The sequence below is a fragment of the Alligator mississippiensis genome, chromosome 10, assembly GCF_030867095.1.
Source record: "Alligator mississippiensis isolate rAllMis1 chromosome 10, rAllMis1, whole genome shotgun sequence".
NCBI lineage: Eukaryota > Metazoa > Chordata > Crocodylia > Alligatoridae > Alligator > Alligator mississippiensis.
The window spans coordinates 67,047,665-67,062,552 of record NC_081833.1 but is presented as its reverse complement, the minus strand read 5'-3'; positions in this window follow the sequence as shown (position 1 = coordinate 67,062,552).

Genomic DNA, 14,888 nt, shown 5'->3' with positions numbered 1-14,888 from the left:
GTGGATGTGTGTAGGGTAATGCACAAGAGGCACAGGCCTGGTTAGCAGCTTCTAAGTTGTCCTGTGCCAGAAAAAGTCCCAAGCTTTGCAGAACATCCTGAAATTCCTGAAATCTAAGTGGACAGACCAAAGGTGTTGGAAGTGAGCCCAAAACCTAACTTTATGATACTTTCTTGAAGCCAGCCCCCTTTGGCTTTAAACCATGGGCCTTCTATCTCAGGTATATTGGCTGCTGAGAGGTGGTGTGAGTGACAGGGAGACCATGCCACAGCCGTCATAGCCAGGGTGTGGAGGCATCACACCGCAGGAACAGCAGTGGTCCCTCTTGCTGCCGTGGGTGGGGGACATTGCCACAGTAGCAGCAGCCAAGGTCTTTGAGCCTCTGGGGCAGGTAAGATGGAAACCACTCAGTCTCTACTCTCAGGCACACATACCCCCTTAGCCCTACTGCCCTGCCCTGCCCAGGCATAACATTTCTTAATTACACCTCTCAAACTCAGTGATAAAATCAGAATCCAGGTATTTTGAACTCCCCCAAAGTCTGGGTGGTTTGGATTTGAGGTGTCCATTAGGGCCAGTTTCCAACCTTAAGTTCTCCCACCTTCAGGCAGAGAGTAAACTGGAGTAGAATAAAATTTTCCTAATTCTGTACTGATGTTCAGTGAATTTTATATTTACAAGTTATCCGGTCTGGATATCCTTTGAGTCTCCTAACATGAGTCAATATATGCATTCAAAAACAACCGTTTTATAGCCTGATCGATATTATGAAAATAGCCTCTTAAACATGGCTTCATTTTGACTTGACAAGGAAGACAATCTCCTTTAACAGTACTGTCCATTTAACTCCTTATATTTGGAGATTCTGGCAGGAGATGGGAAAATGCTGTTAACGCTGTTATACCAAAGCATTATATTCCTCAGGTAAACAGTGGGGGGGAAAAAAACAACCCAGGAAGATTGTCCTACTCACACACGTTCCTTCTGGATTGCACTTCAGCTCCTGTGTGGAATCAGCTATGCATTTATCCAGTCGCTGTTCCACAGAGATCCATCCACCACTTTACATAATGAGAACTCCCTAAAGAAACTGTTTATGTTCTGCTGCCTAAAAACATCTCCCCTTTCATTTTGTACAAAGTGTGAAGATCCTTAAGGGCATTAAAAAAGAAAGGATAGTGGCAGCAGAAGTTATTAAAAGAAGCTCTAGAGGCCGGAAACGTATTACATTATTATAGATTATATTTTTATAGCATACACAGCAGCAAAGAGAATTAAAGTTGAGAAGGTGTTTCTACCAAAAACCCATGTTTTCACTCATGCATAACTTACTAGGAAATGTTTCTAATAAGATAAATCTTCCTAGGCTTTATCTCAACCCACAGGTGGGCTGCTTTCCCCGCCCCCCCCCCTTTAATTTTTGTGAGCTTTAAGCAAAATCAGTTCAGCCTCCGTTTCTTTTATATATATATATATATATATATATATATATATATATATATTTGTTAGGGAACAAAACTTTGCTTTTTATGGGTTTTCTTTGTTTTCTTTTTTAAAGACAAAAAACAAAACTCTGCACAATTCTATTTCTGTACTTGGATAACTTCAAAAATATTGAAACAGAGAAATATAAAATTTAGCATGACTGCAATCCTGGAGGAAGATGAGTTTAAAAAAAGAATGGCTGACGGCAAGATTCTGTTACTTACTGGGTGCATCTACACTTGTGTTTTACTGCTGAGTTAATAGGCTTTAGTCCAAAGCATCACCATCTGTTCATGCACTGGTATTAGGGCGCAATAAATTAACTCCACCATAAGACAGTACTGCCTGGGACAGTATTATCTTATAGCAGAGTAATTAACTGCACTAAAATGAGCAGGGGCCAGATTCCTGCTTGTCGCCTAGCCACATAGCTCCATGGGGTCAGCACCCTTGTGCGCCAGCCAGCCCCTCTGCCACCTGCCACCACCACCCAGAGCCTGGGGCTGACCTCCCATGCTCCTTGCAAACCTGGGCCTGCTCTGCTCTGGCTCAAATCACTGTTGTTCCAGGCACATGTGTAGACGCTGCACCCAGGAACAGTTTACTCCAGTTTGAACACTTCGGAGTTTATTGCTTCATTTCATGTATGGATGCACTCATTAACAGGGATCCTGGTTTTCTCTGATAAAAAAAAATATCCCCAAGTTTCAGATTAAAAATAGTAACCCAAAATCCACATTTTTCCGTGATTAAAATGACATATCACTGATATATATGTGTATATGTATACTAATATATCACAAATCTTAAAAAGGCTTTCACTGAACAAGGACATGTCTCCAGAGAGATAGATCTCACATTTGAAACAGCCACCCAGATAATACGTGAAGAATTGCTGCAGTAAAGAAGGAAACCCCCCTCCCTGAGTTGCACACCTCTGGTTACGACATATCACCCCTCCCTCAAACTTATACGGAAAATCCTCAAACAATTGCAACTCACATTAACAGGAGACACAATTCTTAAAGAGATCTTCCCTGAACCACGCATCCCAGGCTTTAAACATGCACCGAACCTCCCTAACCTCATCACCAGAAGCAAACTCCCTACGGCCCAAAACACATCGAATGGATCCAGACCATGCCATGACAAAAAATGCAAAACCTGCCAACACATCTCCACCACCCCCACAATTACTTCATCCCACAACAGAGCCATCAGCATTCCTGGATCTTACAGCTGCACCTCCAGAAATGGTACATATCTCATCCAATGCACCAAATGCCCCGATGAAAAATATGTAGGAGAAACCAAAAAACAACTGCGCACCAGAATGAACGCACACTGGAAATCTAATAAGGACAAGAATACACAATTACCGTAACTGTGGGTGCACACTCCTCAAAAGAAAACCACTCTTTCTCCAATCTCTCAGTTCTAGTCCTCAAAGGGAATTTACAAACCATTTTTCACAGATGAGCCTACAAACTTCAGTTTTTCAACCTCCTAGATACAAAAATTCATGGACTAAATATAGACACAATATGGGATTTATGACACATTATAACCTGCCTAACATCTGACTCCCCAGATACCTCTCCACTATTTACCTGCTACATTCAACCCCCCCCCCCCAACCTCCAGCTTCTTTCTTACCCACTGACTCCTCAATTTAAATCCTCAATTTACATCACTGATTGGCTTTCTTGCATGCATACCAACCTCTGGCTTCCTTACCATTCATTCTATTCAGGAAGAGCACAGACCAACTGCAGATGCTTCCTCAGCCTGACAAAGAGTTTTTAAACCTAAAAGCTTGCTACAAATTTTTTTTTCCAACTATTTAGTTGGTCTAATAAAAGATATCAGATTTACCCAAAGAACCTTGTGTGCCTATGTCCTTAGACCAACACGGCTATAACCTATACGCCTGGCTCTATGTATATAACTTTTGATTGATTTTAACCAGACATTTTCCCAGATTATGGTACTACTCAATGATAAATGAATTATGGTGGTAGAATTAAGCCATAAGGCTTTTTCTGAAAAGGTCAAATGTATAAGTCAGCAAAATAAAATCAGTCTGGTGTGAGCCTCGGCTGGGGTAAGCTGACATAGCTCCATTGATAAAAGTCGGCTGAACTGCCTGGGCACAAAGACATTACTTCCCCAGGCACTTGTACACAAAATGAAATTCATGTAACAGTTTCTCTTTTGGAATCATGTGTCAGATGTATGTGCAAGGAACATTTTATTCCCAAAACTTCTCCCCTTTCCTCTCCCCACCATTTTAGCTTCCCTGACTGATAGGAGGAGTAGCGTACTCATGGGTTGATTAGGGATCTATTCAGCAAATCCAACCCTCATCAGAAAGAGTTCCCTCACAGGTAACTCTTGACAAAGGGATAAGAGAATAGAAAATGAAGAAGCACGGGTCCGATGCTCAGTATAACACAGGATAATGCAACTGAAATCACCCGTGAATTAACACCAGATGCAGATCTATCTCCGCAGTTCTGTCCTCTTTCGCTTTGAATTTTCCCATGTGTTGGGAAGACAATGTCCCCTGGGCAGTAATGTTCCTAGCCTGCAGTTTCAGAGAAAGGAAAAATAATTTTGCCAGATTTAAAACCTATTCAGAAAGATATTGTCTGTGCACAGAATAGAAGAGAGCTGAAACTTTGAAGAATAAAGCTCAATTTGCCTCTGGTTTGGAGGATGGGTGTCTATATTATAAAGGAGTTCTGGAAGCAAGAACTACTTCAAAAAGAATCATGTTGTTTGCATAACACAGTAGTCCATTAGAAATGCATCATTGGCTAGAAAGAAATCTTTTTTGTCACCATCCTGTGAGTCCCCAAACTTGTGACTCGTGTAACTCCGCTAATTTGAAAAGAGTTGGTAAAATATACAACCGGGGGGAAAACATTTTCAGACTTTTAAAGAGGGAAATATTTATAACACCAGGGAGTGGTGCTTATGATTATTCGTTTCTTCTCTCGGTGCAGTGCGTTTTCAGCCAGATGTGAAATCAAAGTACAATAGGTCAACAGAAGGCCATTTCACCTCTAGGCTTTCCAATGTGTCTCCATTGTCCTAAAATCTCAAGGAAGTCAATTCTAAGATGAAAAGCTCAGTTGATGATGAAACATTGAGAAGTTTTATAATTCAATCTGGGATCTAGAGAAATGAAAAAGCATAAATAAAAAAGGAAAAGGCTAGTCCATTTGCTGTTTGCCACATCGAATTGTTACTTCAAATACATGTATGGACATAAGAGGCAACAGGAGAATACCAAAAGAAAAAAAACCCTATGATTTATGGTTCTTTGTGGGCACAGGTATGACATTCTTTTGAAGAAAGAAGTAAAAGTATGAAACAATAAACATAAGTTAATAGAAGCTCTGTGTTTTGTGGCTAAAGTAGAAGTGATATTTCATCTCTCTAATGCTTTTTACCAAGGGACACTATTGTGAGTTTGGGAATAGGCTGTGAGTTAAGAGAAATAGGCAAAGGGCACTTCTTATTTCAAAGGCAGTTTTAATGCAACTAATTACTTGATGTATAAAAGTCTCAGACAGTCACAATTTTTTTTCAAACTTGGATTTGATTTAATAGCTGGCAAAAACAAGCCTTGACTGAAGACGGGTAAGTGCTCACTATTTGGAACTACAGTCCAAAGTTTTCTGCATCACATAATTGTTTCTTAATATCCAGTGGACACTTAATATATAGGTGGATATATATCTCATATTGTCTACTGGAGTATTTTGTACATGCTAGTGCAATACCTGAATTTGACAGATAGTTCTGTAAAGAGAGATGATGTAAGGTTACCTTCCAGTTAATGCTTTTATACTTTCGACAGTGACACCATAATATTAAAAATAGAGCTAGGTAGAGGGGGAAAAATCCCTCCCTTTCAAATCTTTTTCTGTTCTGTATTGGGATGAAGCCAAGAACTTGTGAAAAAAGGAAGTGAAATCTCAGAATAGTGAATGGCTTGGTGTCAAGGGCGCTCCCCTGGAATGTGAAACTCCCTGCTTCAAGTCCCTGTTATGCCTAATTCAGAGCAAGGAACTGAACCTCAGTCTCCCTGATCCCAGATATCTACCCTACCTGTTACAAAAGAGCTGTACGTGGCAGTCAGTTTACTGTCACCTCAGTCAAGCCATCTTGTATTGCAAACTGGAAGTGTTGCAGCTTTGTTTTCCAACTTGCCTGCATACTTTGTGGTTGCTGTGCCATCAACGATTTCATCTAAACCTGAAAGTCATCTCTCAACCTTGGAAACCTCCAGATTTTGTTTTCTTTCATTTTGGATAACCTGTTTTGGATCTTATTTTAATTCCATTTGAGAAGACTTCAGCTTTTGTTTCAGGTCTTGTTTTAAGTTCTTTTGGCCATTGTTAAGTTCTGGGAGTCATTTGTTACATCTTGGTTTAATGGGAACACGAGATTATGATTTCTCTTTGGAAACTGGAGTCCCTTTGCTAACCCTTATATTTCCAATTTTGACCCAAGCAGTTAGCCAAAAAATTGGGGTCTTGCTCCAGTTTGGAGCAGAAATTGGACCTGGGATCAGGTGTTTCTTTGATACAATCGTGTTTATTTACAAAAAGCGTACAAAATATAATAGAAATCAAACAACAAATAATGAGGTTTTTTTTTCCATATTGTACACACAATCCCCAAAGCAATCTGTCTTTTCTCAGGGCTATGCTCCCTGGTTTTTCTTTTTCAGGATTTCTGGTCTTTGTGATTTTTTCTCTCCTACATACATAAAACTTCATAATAGTCAGAAAAATCTTTCCATTGACATACGCCTTGCATATGGCTTTTGGGGGCTGGTAATGTATAGTGATCCCTACGTTCAATAAATAACAACATACAATGAATTAGAATGAACAATAAACTATTTGTGGAACAGGAGGCAACCACTGCAGACCCTTTGTCTAGCTCTAGCTAACTAGCTTAACTGAAGAACCATTTCCCAGTTTCCAGCTTCTGTAGCCTACTAAATAAGGGAGTGTCTCTAAATTATGACTTCTGTCACTGCAACATGTGTCTTTGTTTGGGATGGAGGCTACTCTTGAAACCCGTTTGGTTTCTTACCCCCGCTTCTGTTGGAAGACTGTTGTATATCTTCACTCTAGTGTTAACAGCACTTCCAAATGATGCTTTCACTTGGGATCAGAAGAAGAGAGACAACTAAATAATCCTTTCTACTATTAAATCCCCCTCTGAGATTAAGTTAATGTGTATGCTTTTTTCACTTTCAAGGAAAAACAAAATGGTCCTTAGAGAAATTCTAAGTGTGGGAAGTTCAGTTTATTTAATTTTTTTATTGTTTTGAATAAATGTGAAGTTTTGATGAGAAAGACTTGGATTTTGAACAAAAATGTTTTGTATTGTAGCTAAAAATGGAGGCTTTCAAAATAGAAACTCTCACCTATGCATTATTTGCAAAGCAGAGGTTAGCTGGCTGAATCAGCTGGACAATTTCATGTGGAATGTAGAGTATTTCATTGGCAGACAAGGTTCTTTGGGTGAATCTGATATCTTTTATTAGACCAACTTAAATAGTTGGAAAACAATTATTAAGCAAACTTTAGGTTCAAAAACCCTTCGTCAGGCTAAGGAAGTTTCTGCAGTTGGTGTGTGCTCTTCCTGGATGGTGTGCCAGAGGCTGGGCTGGCATGCATACAAGACAGGCAGTCAGTGAAAATGTAGACATGGCTTTTAAACTAATGTGACTTGTATTAATGACTGCTCCACATTAGTGTTCTAGAGGAAGGCGGGGAAGGGGGTAGGGAAGGAAGCCTAAGGACTTTAGATAAAGGCTGTAGATGTTATCAAACCTATAAAAATGTTAACTTTGTTACTCACTGCTCATGGGTAGCCATTGGTCTTGGGAGATTATGGAGATTGCACCTTACATAGGTTATTGGGTACCACCACAGCTTCTGGAGTATTTCATTGTAAATTTAAAATAATTCCAGTGAGCTTTCTGAACACTAAATCACAAATTCCATCATGAAAGAGTTTGAACAAGTTTGAGAGTGCAGTTATTCAAAAAAGTGAGGAGCAAACTTTTGTTTTTAGATGGAAAGTGAGATATTTTTAGTTCAAGGAGAAAATAATTATAAAAGGCAATCAATCACATACTTAGTTAGGAAATAAATCTTGTTTTCCTTGTTGTATATATAAAGTACAGTAGACTGTGTTAGGCATAATTTTACTATTAAGAAATTAACTAATAAAATAGAATTTTCCATCTGTCAAATGATATCACTTCTTCTCAAGTAGGTTTAGGTAATGTGAATGTAATGCTTGTTAGGCTGTGATTATTAGCAATGGACATCAGTCAGGAATTTAAAATTTGTACTTGGATCCCAATTTGAATTTTCCTTAAGTTGAGTGAGGGGCACTTGAATTTTCATTGTGTGGATAATGGACTGTGAAAGGAGACATCCCACAGATACATTGCTGTGAAAATACCAATAGAGGGAAAAGGGAGGGAAGAGACAGCAGGGGAGATGAAAGAGTAAATGGATTTTTTCACTTCTGAAACACTGGTTTAAATCCAATCAATGTTCTTAGTGACCTGAATTTATGGCTCTCATTTTCCTAATTTTTCAACATTTTGCTGGGCGTTTTTTTACATATATTTCTGTGTGTAAGTGCATGTAAATTCACCCTGATTTGGAGTGGGGAGAGAGGTGGGGGGTGGGAGGAGGGGGTGCAACTGACATAATTTTTAAACTAACGTGGCTTGTATTAATGATTGCTCCACATTAGTGTTCCAGAGGATGGCGGGGAACGGGGTAGGGAAGAAAGCCTAAGGACTTTAGATAAAGGCTGTAGACGTTACCAAACCTATAAAAATGTTAACTTTGCTACCCACTGCTCATGGGTAGCCATTGGTATTGGGAGATTATGGAGAGTGCACCTTTCAGAGGTTATCGGGTACCACCACAGCTTCTTCAGTGGCTGAGTCCCATGTGCAACAAGCAGACCCTTCGGCAAGTTGCACATACAAACTTGGTTAAGCTCACACTGGCATTCTGAGTAGTTCAGTTGGTTAGAGTGTTGTGCTAATAATTCCAAGGTCAGAGCTTGATCCCGGTATGGGACACAAGACATTCCTGTATAGCTTTACAGATGTCCAAAATTTGTGATGATTTTGTTTTTGCAATATATGATTTCATGAGTTTCAAAACTGACAGAACCAATGATAGGGTGCTTCAGATGATAGTCCCATTGTATCCAAACTCACAGAGTTTGGAAGCTGAGATGAGTCTTTCAATTTTATTTATCCCTTATAATGTCTCAAGGAAGCTGCTAAACTCCCAGCTCGTGAGCTATTTACACAATATTTGTATGAGGCATTTGCTCACAGTAGGAATCAAAAGAATTATAACCGGAGTGAAGCTCTTTGTGTTAATGTGATGAAACACTGATGAGAATGAAGATGACAAAGAAGATATTTCTTTTGTAATTTTAGTAGCTTTATTAAATTGTTATAAAAGATCAAAATAAGAAAAATGGAAGGCAGGAAGGACTCCTGAAAAAAAAAAAATTCTATAATTAAAAAAGAGTAAATGCACAAATTTTTCTTACAAGAAGCTTCCATACCATATAAAGGTCAGATTATTCTTGTCTCTTGCATGGAGATGAGAAGAAAATAATTTAGACTTTTATGAAATACACTTTCTGAAAATTATCTAATGGACTCAGACACTGAGACAGCTACTCATAACAGTAAAATAACAATACTAGGTCAACATATCTTTGCGCATTCATTTTGTATCTGCATAGAATGGGTAGTATGAATGCTATCAAGGTGGATGACAACATTTTGTATACAATTGGCAAAGGTGTAAATGCCTGAAAAAGTACAGAGAAATATAGAGTCAATGGGTGTGTATACACATGAGCATTTACTGTGCAGTAACTAAAATTACTGCGCAGTACAGGTGTACATCTACATGTGCATGCCCATACTGTGCTGTAAATATGGTGACATGTGCCGACTTGAGCATAAGTTTGACACCTGCATCATGCATGTATCATATCTACGCCTGATTAATTACTGCACAATAACACATGTGTAGACATGTTACTGTGTAGTAACCTAGGGGGCCTCCTTGCTGGGTCTGCTCAGCTACTAGGGGGCCAGCCTGAGCCCAGCCCCAGGGTTCCTGGCTGGTTGCCTCTCCTAGCTTCACCCCCTGAGAGTGCCGATGCACCCCCTGCCAGGCCACACTCCCTGTTTAACTGGTGGGCAGGGGGGCAGGCGGGAGCACCAGTACCCCCCTGTGAGTGCTGGCTGGGGAGCAGGGCTACCAGCAAAAGTGGCCGCACTGCCTTGGGAAGTGATTGCAGCAAATCTGGAAGCGGTGCAGCCACTTTCATGGTGAGTGAGATCAGCCACTGGGGCCCCCCTACCTGGTCAGCAGGATTGGCCACCAGGGGACCCCCCACAGGTTGCTGACTGGTGTCGGGAAGGGGCACATGCCCCCCCCCGACTCAAGAGGCACCAGACACACATGGTCTTAGGTCACTTGCATGTGTAGACACTGCCCTGTTCCTGCTTACAGCACACAGTAAATTTAAGCCATCATAAATACATATGTAGACATGCCCAGTGTGTAGTCCATAGTGATAATTAGCCTCTGAGTTTAGTCGCTTCAACAAAGGAGCTCTTTTATTTCCAGATGCAGTAGATACCGGTCCTGGATACTTCTGAGTTAGGCTCCTAACTGCTCTGCAAAAATGTAAGTTTGGGTACTAACGGGGGATGTGCAGAGCCATAGCTACTCAATCAGGACTGCTGAGAGGCTCCAGTTATCATCTGCAGCTTTTATTACAAAGGGCATTGCTTTTTCAGTCAACTGCATGGGACCACTTACAGGCTCCAGATGTATGGGGAAGAAGTATCCTTTGAAGCAAAAGCTGCATCAGATAGTCGAACAGTTTGTTTTTAGGTTGGTGGCCAGCTGTAAATTAAGTAATTTCCAAAACACTTGGATATGAATGATCTGCATTCTGCTCTACACTCATCTACAAAAAGCTATACCAATGCTTACATATATATTTATAAATAAATATGAATCTGTAAAGAAGTAATATGAAATATGTGTAAAGGGTCTAAAGGTTTAAGAAATGTGAATGGCAAAGTACAAGGCATCTACCAAGTTAAATGAAACAGAAAAGTGGATGTTGATAAGGTTTTGAATACATCGGTCTTCATTTAACATCAATACTTCATTTGTTCTAGCATGTCCATAACCTGATTTATTCATACACTGTAGGAACACCCTCTGTATTTTTACTCTGCCACTTACCCAATATTTTTATTCCATTTAATGAGGTGGGCTTATTCCTGCTTTAAATTCATGCGACTATAAAGGGAATTTGATCCTGTTTATACTCTTCATTTCATCAATAGTTTTCTCAGAGGTATTTGGTCTGACAACAAGATTGTATTGTCATTTCTGTGATACAGTGTATCCATAGTATTAAAGACTATTTGGTACATTTGAGGGACTGTAGTGTAAAAGGAAAGTTGTTCCCACAGAAGAGAGAATACAAATAATAAAGAAGGAAAGATCTTTCTATTGTGCTTGGAATGAATTGAGCCTGAAAGTTAGGCTAGGTACAGACATTCAAAGAGTCCAAGGCAGAATCAATCTAAGTTATGCGGTTTTCTGTAAGTGGCATCGTTTAAATCAGTAGCAAAGAAAACACACATTCACCCTTGGTCAGGGGTGGGAAGTAGGCTGCGTATCTTAGATTGGGTTCTGCTATTTCTAAACCAGTCTATGTGTGCCGAATTTCTGTTCTGTTATGGGTTTGGACCAGTTTCACTTATATTGGTAAAAGTGTATTGTCTGAACCTGGCCATCATAATTCTGTTCCAGTTGTATTTGAGGCCTATAGAATGATACTGTCTGGCATTTGAAAAATCTAATGTTGTTGAAGTACTGCTAGATTGTAAATAATAAAAACAGTACTAGGTAAAGAAAGACACTTCAAAGACATACAATACTGTCATCTCTTTTTGAACGGTGCTAGGACATGGTAAATAGCTATCTAGTGTCTTTATGTAGCACTATCACCAATGCATTTAAGCAGCTGAAGAAACTATTAGTTTAGTTTAAGTAGACATAGGCAACCTCTAGGAATAGATTTCTGTTTTATTGTAGAACACCATGTTCACAATCTTGTTCACTTCTGTACCATTAGCTGAATTGTGAATATGACTTTGAGCCATTAAATGATCAGTTTTCTTTTTATTTTCTTTTTTCTACTACTAAATAAACAGTCACTGAATGTGAAGGAAGTATATTGTGCCAGTATGCATACTGTTTATATTAGATAATAATAATGAATATGCTAAGTAGGGGCAAGGAGTTTTATTTTTGTGCATCATAATTTTTTTCAGTATAATTTCATCATGAACTGAAAAGTGCCTGACAAAATTCTCCAGAAATATTCATCTAATTTTTGTGAGTGTTGTTTGTATTCAGCTGCCACTGAAGACATTAGAGCTAGATACAGACATTCAAAAAGCCCAAGGCAAAATCAATCTAAGTTGCACGGTTTTCTGTAAGTGGCATAGTTTAGATCAATAGCAAACAACACATGTTCACCCTTTGGTTGTGGGGGTTGAGGCGGCAAATCTTAGACCGGGTTCCACCATTTCTAAGCCAGTCTGCACACCCCCATTAGTACCCAAGCTTACATTTTTGCAGAACAGTTAGGAGCCTAACTCGGAAGCATCCAGGACTGGGATCTACTGCATCTAGAAATCAAAGCAATTAAACTCAGAGGCTAATTGTCACTATAGATTACGCACAGGGCATGTCTACACATGCATTTATGATGGCTTAAATTTACTGCATGCAGTAAGCGGGAATAGGGCAGTTTCTACACATGCAAGTGACCTAGGACCAGTCTATGGGTGCCAAACTTCTGTTCTGTTATGGGTGTAGACCAGTTTACAATCACTTATAGTGGGAAATGCGTAATGTCTGTACCTAGCCTTGGAGGTGAATAGTGCTCAAACAGAGCCCACCTTTTCTAACTTTCTTATAATCCTGCTTCTTTCTCTCCAAGTTTAAGTCTAGCTACCATTTTCAATTTAGTTTCATGAGCACTCTGGCAATGCAAACTTTTATTTTGTCTTTTATGAAACCAGATCAGGGGAATGCAATACTGTTCCTCTGGCTACAATTAAAAGAAAATGAAAAAAGCTGTGTTCTCCACCAGTAGAACTGCCTACACGGAAAGCGACAGCTCAGTGATAATTTCGGCCTTAAGCCTGCAACACTTATGCAGGTAAGTAATTTTACATATGTGAGGAGTCCCTTGGACCTCACCAGAATTATTCACTTGTGTAAATTTACTCAGATACCTCAATGTTTGCAGGATCAGGCCCTTAGGCTCCTGCACAGAAGCACCGAAGTAATTTCCCTCCTGCTGTGCTGTTCACCCTGCTCTCCCATTCAGTGCAATTGAACTACAGGATGGGCCATTTTCAGCAGCTATGTTCCATTATCAAAGGTTACTTTGGGATTATATACACAAAGGTTTTTTTTTTTTAATTATAAAAGATAATTGGTGAAAACATTTCTGTAGCAAACTAAGTCACAATGAAAGCACCCCCGTCCAAAGATAGAGAAAAGAGCTGGAGATCAGAAAGGGACTAGTTTTAAACTGCTCCACCATTTCCAAGTTTTTGATATTTGGACGTTTTCAACATTCTCTTTTTTTTTTTAAAGATAATAACATAAAAGGAAATAATGTAATGAAGTTGAAAAGAGGAAATAATGAAAAGAAAAGAAAATGAGGTTCCTCAAAAACAAAATGGAGACTCATAAATTCTTCCCTATTAACATGAGCCAAAAACTTGCAACATATGCCCGAGTCCTCAGCTGTCATAAGCTGCTTTATACCAGCTGAAAAACTGGCATGTCCTTTATTGACTATATATTTCAAAATGGTAAATGACATCTTAATAAAAAGATGAGCTCGGGTAGAGGACTCTCTGGGTATGTTTGCACAGCAGTGACTGCAGTATGGCATAGACATACCCAAGCTAGGTTTCAGCTGTAAACAGGGACTGCAGTATACCTTATATCAGCGATGTGAGCATATCATGCACAGAGCCCTATTTTTCCTCCATGTACTGATATAAATATATATCCTATACTCATGTAAATAAAAACCAGTGGCTAATAAAATATGTAAAAAATAAGTTGCATTTTATATGCATGCCTGGATCATTCTTCATCTTGGAAAAAAATGTCAAGGTTCTGGGTTTAGGGGTTATTTTAATCTAGCTGTATAAATAGCTATACATACATGCACACATAACAAAAGTTTCCTTTGTTTCTTCATGGAGATTTGTATTTTAAAGCACCCTGAAAATAGAGTCCATCAGCAAGTGGGACTCTGCCATCTATAATCTGTTCAATCCTAGGTGTTTTTGAAGTTGTTTCAAATTCCTTCTTGATTTTTACTTACAAGCTCTTTGACGCTTTTTGTTCTCTGTGAATGAAAAATGAAACAAATAAGCAATATTTTTCCACACATGGAAACACAAATATACAGACTTTGTGTGAAGGAACAATAGCTATATTTGTTTGCTGCAACGAGATCTCCAAATAGCACTTCTGAAACAGCTCTTACTGAATGTTCACGTTTCTCAGATATGGAAATAATCTTTTAGCACCATGGTGTGAAAAAGTACTTTTATACAAATAGGCTACTTAAATTCACTTACTAATCCATCACCATCATATATTCAGAAAGAACATTTAGCTGTTAGTAACTGTAGTGAATAGTGAACGAATCAAAGTTAACTCCGTGGTGTCCTAGCTGGGTGCCCCAGAATGCTGGAAGGGGCATTTTGAAGATAAAAAGTACAATTAAGGTGGAAAATTATGACGATGAGGAAGAGAATAGTCCTGCTAATTAGCAGGGATTGAAATCTAAGGTCCAGATGCCATGGGCTGCTTGGTGTCTTTAACTCTATCCAAAGGAAATGCCAGTTAAAGATGCTGTGGACTTCACAAGAAAAGGCTGTAATATGGAGTTTATTTTTATGCAGCTGTGTGCATCGTGCATAGTGAATCATCAATTCTGGGCATCTTCTTTTCCTCTGTGTTTTAAGCAAGAAATGTAGGATGAAGCTCAATCCCAATTTTTGAAGCAACAGTGACAAAAGATGGAGGCATTTATTGCACTGACTGCAGACGACAGTTAAAAATGAAGCAATCCCTGTGCTCCCAGCAATACCTGACCTCCCCTCCTTCCTGTTTCCCCTCAAATCATTTGGGGGCAGCAAAAGACTATGTAGATTTTGATCTGCAAAAACTGATCTATATCTTAAA